The sequence below is a fragment of the Scylla paramamosain genome, unplaced genomic scaffold (assembly GCF_035594125.1).
Source record: "Scylla paramamosain isolate STU-SP2022 unplaced genomic scaffold, ASM3559412v1 Contig68, whole genome shotgun sequence".
NCBI lineage: Eukaryota > Metazoa > Arthropoda > Malacostraca > Decapoda > Portunidae > Scylla > Scylla paramamosain.
In genome coordinates, this window is record NW_026973733.1 from 178,291 (window position 1) to 185,000 (window position 6,710).

Here is a 6,710-nt window from a genome sequence, read left to right on the forward strand (position 1 = left end):
GGCTCCGAAGAGGAGCCGGATTGATGGTGATATTGGCTGAAGGGGAGGGAGGCCCTTTATTTACTTCTTCTCAGTCTTCTTGGGAAGGAGCACGGCCTGAATGTTGGGCAGCACGCCACCCTGTGCAATGGTGACTCCGGAGAGGAGCTTGTTAAGTTCCTCGTCGTTGCGGATGGCCAGCTGCAGGTGACGTGGGATGATGCGAGTCTTCTTGTTGTCACGGGCGGCATTGCCGGCAAGCTCAAGGACTTCAGCAGCCAGGTACTCCATAACTGCCGCAAGGTACACGGGGGCACCAGCACCCACGCGCTCGGCGTAGTTGCCTTTCCTTAGAAGGCGATGAATCCTGCCGACCGGGAACTGGAGTCCAGCACGACTGGAACGGGACTTTGACTTTCCCTTCACCTTTCCTCCCTTGCCGCGTCCAGACATGATAATGGATGTTGTGGTAGTAGTAGTAGTAGTAGTAGTTGTTGTTGTTGGTGATAAATGAGGAGCGCGAGTACTCTAACCTCGTCGGTAGCTCTGCGAGCAAGTAGTGAATTTTGGGAAAAACGGCTATATATACGCGAGATCAGATCGGCCCAGAGCGCGTCTGGACCAATCAGGACGCTCGCTGAGGTGGCGACTCCTGATCCTGAGTAGGCACGCTAATATATATACCACTTTTCAACTGAGAAAACGCACACTCGTTCTCACAGCAGTACGGCGACACTATGCCTCCCAAAGCATCAGGAAAGGCTGCCAAGAAAGCTGGCAAGGCACAGAAGGCCATTGCCAAGGGCGACAAGAAGAAGAAGCGCAGGAGGAAGGAGAGCTACTCCATCTACATCTACAAGGTGCTCAAGCAAGTCCACCCAGACACTGGCGTGTCCTCCAAGGCCATGTCAATCATGAACTCGTTCGTGAATGACATTTTCGAGCGCATCGCTGCCGAGGCATCCCGCCTGGCACACTATAACAAGCGCTCCACCATCACCAGCCGGGAAATCCAGACCGCTGTCCGTCTTCTTCTGCCTGGTGAACTGGCAAAACACGCTGTTTCTGAAGGCACCAAGGCTGTTACCAAGTATACCTCCTCCAAGTAAACAGGCGGCCAGTATACTGCTGCCAGTATAAAATAATACCCGGCTCCATTGGAGCCACACTTGAAAAGGAAAAAAGATACGATATAGACAAATGCATTATTATTATAATTATTGTTATTATTATTAATATTATTATTATTATTATTTTTATTATTATTATTATTATTATTATTATTATTATTATTATTATTATTATCATTATTAATAATATTAATATTGTTGTTTTTATTATGATTATTATTATAATAATTATTGTATCATTATTATTATTATTATTATTATTATTATTATTATTATTATTATTATTATTATGCTTATTATTATCGTGATTATTATTCTGTGGAGATAAAGAAAAGATAAAAAAAAAATAGAGATAAAGAAAGATAAAAATTCTCCCAAGTGAAAGAGATATGGCCATGGAAGAGGGAATAATAATAATAATATAAAAAAAAAAAAAGGGGGGAAGGATATTGAGTTGAAAGTCGATACCTGATACTGAAAGATGGAAAATAAATATTTTCTTCCACAAAACCAAACAGATTGTCTATGAAAATTCTTTAATGAAAGAGATGTTTGGCCCTAAAAAGGGCCTAGATATTGCTGTTATGAAGATCATTCGTGGATGACTTCTTAGGCACGCTCGCCACGGATGCGACGAGCCAGTTGGATGTCCTTTGGCATGATAGTCACGCGCTTGGCATGGATGGCGCACAGGTTGGTATCCTCAAACAGACCCACGAGGTAAGCCTCGGAAGCTTCCTGGAGAGCCATGACAGCAGAGGACTGGAAGCGGAGGTCAGTCTTGAAATCCTGAGCAATTTCACGCACCAGGCGCTGGAAAGGCAGTTTCCTGATAAGCAGCTCAGTGCTCTTCTGATAACGGCGGATCTCACGGAGAGCAACGGTTCCAGGCCTGTAACGGTGGGGTTTCTTGACACCTCCAGTGGCTGGAGCAGACTTGCGAGCTGCCTTTGTAGCAAGCTGCTTGCGGGGCGCCTTGCCACCAGTGGACTTGCGAGCCGTTTGCTTGGTACGTGCCATAGTTGTGGTAACAACAACTCACAACGAACACTCAGCTGAGTCTGCCCGCGCTTCCCACAAAATCCCTTTATATATGAATCGGGTGGGCCCGACGACTCCAACCCTGCCTTGTGATTGGTCAGAAACGTCCAGTGAGGCTCATCGCCCACGCAGTCACCGCATGAAAGATGTGATCATTATTGTTAGTCTAATTCATTTTGTTCTTATTCTTATTCTTATTCTTATTCTTTCTTCCCTCATTCATAACAAATCTTGGAAAATATACAGCAGAACTGACATGTCATTTAAAATTCTAAGACAATTAGCAAGAAAGTTGTGATATTCTTATTTTTTTCATTCTTTTTATTCTATTTTTTTCTTATTCTTGTCATAATTAATATTGTTATCTTTATTATTTTCATTTTTTTTTATTATTCTTCCTTATCTTATTCTTATTTATCCTACTTTTAGAGAGATGAGGCTTGTGCGGTCACCCATCCAAGTTCTGCCCGGACCCCCTGCTTAACCTTGCTGATCCCGCCGTCAGCTGATTGGTCAAGAGCGGAGAACAAGGTGTTGGGAGGGCTTATTTCTCTTATTCTTATTCTTTCCTGTATTGTTGTTGCATTGTTGTGCTGAAAATGTTGGAAAATATGCACTAAAATTAACCCTTCATTCATAATTCTACGACAATTAGCAAGAGAGATATATTATTACTTTTTTCCCTTATTTTTGTTCTTTTTATTCTTAATCTTCTTTTTTTTATTATAGTTGTTATTGTTATTTTATTATTTTCGTTTTTCGTTCATTCTCCTCATTCTTATTGCTATTTTTTTCTATTCTCAGAGAGATGAGGCTTTTGTGGTCACCCATCCAAGTTCTTCCCGGACCCCCTGCTTAACTGCGCTGATCCCGCCGTTAGCTAATTGGCCAAGACCGGAGAACTAGGTGTTGGGAGGCCTTCTTTCTATTATTCTTATTCTTTCTTCCCCCATTCATATCGTTGTATTGGAAATGTTGGAAAATATACAAAAGAATTCACCCTTCTATGACAATTAGGAAGAAAGACATGGGATGCTTTCTTTCTTTTTTTTTATATTCCTTTATTGTAATTTTTCTTATTCTTGTTATAATAATTCTTACTGTTATCTTTATTACTTAAAATTTTCGTTCATTCTCCCTATTCTTATTCTTATTTTTTTTATTTATTTATTTTTTTTCAGACAGATGAGGCTTGTGTAGTCACCCATCCAAGTATTGCCCGAAACCCCTGCGTAATCTCGACGATTTCATTTGACAATACCTATTTACTTATTTATTTATTATTATATTTATTAAAAAAAAAAAAGAAGAAAAGAAGATGAAGAATAAGGTATGTAATCGAAATACTCTCTCTATACTGTAGCAATAGTTTAGCTGGATGTACTTGTATTGTGTCAAAAATACTTGCAATATCTGCAATTGTAACCTGCAGTGTCGGCATAATGCATAATTAAGCAATGAAAAGAAAAATTAATAAAAGAATAAATGAAAAAAAGAAAGAAAAAAAGATACAATTAACAATTAAATATATTAGCTACCCCTCTACGTTTCTTTATCACTGCAGAAAAATGGAAACATTTTAACGTAGACTTGTCAAAATTCAACTGAAATTAAGGGTTAAATAAGGATTGTCACCCCTTCCCCAGAGGATATTCATTGTCTTTTAATATATATATATATATATATATATATATATATATATATATATATATATATATATATATATATATATATATATATATATATATATATATATATATATATATATATATATATATATATATATATATTCTTTTTATTTAAAGTCTTATTTAGAGAGAGAGAGAGAGAGAGAGAGAGGTAACGTCCTTGAGGATAGCAGCTCGTCTACGCTCCGCTCAGTGATCAGCGTTAGAATGTAATTCCTCATTTCTTTAAAAAAAAAAAAAAAAAAAAAAAAAACAGAAACTTTATTTAGGGGGCTTGCTGGAAACAAACTACAATGGAGGAAAGAACAATATGTCTGCTATATGACCCACCCAGTTAAATTTTCAAGAAGCAAACGCAAGTTGGAAAATACGAGGAAGATAAATTTTCATTTATATACGTTTTATGGTAATTTCTGCCACGCCTTCCTCTATTCATCAAACGTCACTGACACTTATTCCCTTTATTTTTTACTTTACAGAATCTTTTGTAGGGCAAGACTCTAGAGGATATGTGCTTTCATAAATTCTATAATGCTTTGCTTATCATAGAGACATAAAAAAAAAAAATAATAATAATAAAAATAAATAAATTAATTAATTTAAAAAATCAAAATAAATAGATATATAAATTAATTAATCAATCAAATAAATTTCTATGCTTCACCTTTATAGCATTCGTATGAATGTCAAAACAAAACAAAAAATATAAATATAAATAATAATATGAAAAAAAAAAATTACTAAATATATGAAAAATAGCATTACTACTACTACTACTACTACTACTACTACTGCTACTACTACTACTATTTTTTTTTTTTTTTTATGTAGGAAGGACACTGGCCAAGGGCAACAAAAATGTAATAAAAAAAATGCCCACTGAAATGCCAGTCCCATACAGGGGTCAAAGCAGTGGTCAAAAAATGATGAATAAGTGTCTTGAAACCTCCCTCTTGAAGGAATTCAAGTCATAGGAAGGTGGAAATACGGAAGCAGGCAGGGAGTTCCAGAGTTTACCAGAGAAAGGGATGAATGATTGAGAATACTAGTTAACTCTTGCGTTAGAGAAGTGGACAGAATAGAGGTGAGAGAAAGAAGAAAGTCTTGTGCAGCGAGGCCACGGAAGGAGGGGAGGCATGCAGTTAGCAAGATCAGAAGAGCAGTTAGCATGAAAATAGCGGTAGAAGACAGCTAGATATGCAACATTGCGGCGGTGAGAGAGAAGCTGAAGACAGTCAGTTAGAGGAGAGGAGTTGATGAGACGAAAAGCTTTTGATTCCACCCTGTCTAGAAAAGCAGTATGAGTGGAACCCCCCTCAGACATGTGAAGCATACTCCATACATGGACGGATAAGGCCCTTGTACAGAGTTAGCAGCTGGGGGGGTGAGAAAAACTGGCGGAGACGTCTCAGAACACCTAACTTCATAAAAGCTGTTTTAGCTAGAGATGAGATGTGAAGTTTCCAGTTCAGATTATAAGTAAAGGACAGACCGAGGATGTTCAATGTAGAAGAGGGGGACAGTTGAGTGTCATTGAAGAAGAGGGGATAGTTGTCTGGAAGGTTGTGTCGAGTTGATAGATGGAGGAATTGATTTTTTGAGGCATTGAACAATATCAAGTTTGTTCTGCCCCAATGAGAAATTTTAGAAAGATCAGAAGTCAGGCGTTCTGTGGCTTCCCTGCGTGATATGTTTACCTCCTGAAGGGTTGGACGTCTATGAAAAGACGTGGAAAAGTGCAGGGTGGTATCTTCAGCGTAGGAGTGGATAGGACAAGAAGTTTGGTTTAGAAGATCATTAATGAATAATAAGAAGAGAGTGGGTGACAGGACAGAACCCTGAGGAACACCACTGTTAATTGATTTAGGAGAAGAACAGTGACCGTCTACCACAGCAGCAATAGAACGGTCAAAAAGGAAACTTGAGATGAAGTAAACAGAGAGAAGGATAGAAACCGTAGGAGGGTAGTTTGGAAATCAAAGCTTTGTGCCAGACTCTATCAAAAGCTTTTGATAATTATGTCCAAGGCAACAGCAAAAGTTTCACCAAAATCTCTAAAAGAGGATGACCAAGACTCAGTAAGGAAAGCCAGAAGATCACCAGTAGAGCGGCCTTGACGGAACCCATACTGGCGATCAGATAGAAGGTTGTGGAGTGATAGATGTTTAAGAATCTTCCTGTTGAAGATAGATTCAAAAACTTTAGATAGGCAGGAAATTAAAGCAATAGGATGGTAGTTTGAGGGATTAGAACGGTCACCCTTTTTAGGAACAGGTTGAATGTAAGTAAACTTCCAGCAAGAAGGAAAGGTAGTGTTGACAGACAGAGCTGAAAGAATTTGAATAGGCAAGGTGCAAGCATGGAGGCATTGTTTCGGAGAACAATAGGAGGGACCCCATCCGGTCCATAAGCCTTCCGAGGGTTTAGGCCAGCGAGGGCATGGAAAACATCATTGCGAAGAATTTTAATAGGTGGCATGAAGTTGTCAGAGGGTGGAGGAGAGGGAGGAACAAGCCCAGAATCGTCCAATGTAGAATTTTTAGCAAAGGTTTGAGCAAAGATTTCAGCTTTAGAAATAGATGCGATAGCAGTGGTGCCATCTGGTTGAAATAGAGTAGGGAAAGAAGAAGCAGCAAAGTTATTGGAGATACTTTTTGGCTAGATGCCAGAAATCACGAAGGGAGTTAGAGAGAGAGAGAGAGAGAGAGAGAGAGAGAGAGAGAGAGAGAGAGAGAGAGAGAGAGAGAGAGAGAGAGAGAGAGAGAGAGAATGTGTGTGTGTGTATATGTGTCGGTTGGGTTGTGAAGGATGGGAAAAACCAGCAAGCCTCGGCTCCACTGACTGATCGATACTTGAATGTAATTCAAGTAAG